Here is a 792-nt window from a genome sequence, read left to right as displayed (position 1 = left end):
CATTATAATGTTTACTGTGGTTTGCTAAAAATAGTTTTGTGGATCCAGCAGCTTCCACAAAGTAATTTTTTTCACAAACCATAGTAAACACCATAAACAAATGAGTTCTCATCAATGAGGGTTCACGTGACTAAAATGTTTCTACAATCATTATTCAACAATAATGAGAATATTCTGCAATATTTTCTCTATGGGAGAAACAACAAAGAGCCTGGATAGCTCAGTCAGTAGAGCATTAGACTTTTAATCTGAGGGCTCAGGGTTCAAGTCCCTGTTCCGGCGAGTTGTTGGATACAATGGCGAGTTGTTGTATCACAACGACAATCACTTTTACTTTCAACACTACGCTGGATTCCTTTCTTAGATCTTGCGCTTGAGATTAAATTTAAGAACACTGCTGTTTATCACATGATCACCTCTTTGAGAACGTTCCACAGTGTACGTAAGTTCCCCCTCAAGGTGGAATCCTGGAATGATACAGGCAATTGCCTTATATGTGTTATAAAAATTATGTTTTGTGTTATAGTTTTCTTGAGAGGTTCTTGACGACACCTTTTTGAATAAAGGAAAGATCTTAAACATAAACAAAATAAAAAAACACATATATATGCAAGTGTTTTAAATAATAAACTGTCCGACACCTCCAGTTCATCTCATCAAGCCTCATGAATATTGGAATATTCTGGTTTAGGGAACATCCAGGGAGAACTTTTATTTTTTCTTCCTCTCAAGGTGGAACCCTGGAACAATACAGCCACTTGCTTTCTTTCTCTTTGTTTTTAAAATTCGGGT

At 36.1% G+C, this 792-nt stretch overlaps 1 non-coding gene across 1 annotated transcript; it reads left to right on the top strand.

Moving 5' to 3' along the window:
- Nucleotides 1-209: 209 nt before the first annotated feature.
- On the top strand, nt 210-282 carry trnak-uuu (transfer RNA lysine (anticodon UUU)). Its single transcript has one exon. It is a non-coding gene; the product is annotated as a tRNA-Lys (tRNA).
- Nucleotides 283-792: the final 510 nt, after the last annotated feature.

Source organism: Denticeps clupeoides, chromosome 2, assembly GCF_900700375.1.
Source record: "Denticeps clupeoides chromosome 2, fDenClu1.1, whole genome shotgun sequence".
Classification (NCBI taxonomy): domain Eukaryota; kingdom Metazoa; phylum Chordata; class Actinopteri; order Clupeiformes; family Denticipitidae; genus Denticeps; species Denticeps clupeoides.
This window is presented reverse-complemented; position numbering and strand designations above follow the sequence as displayed.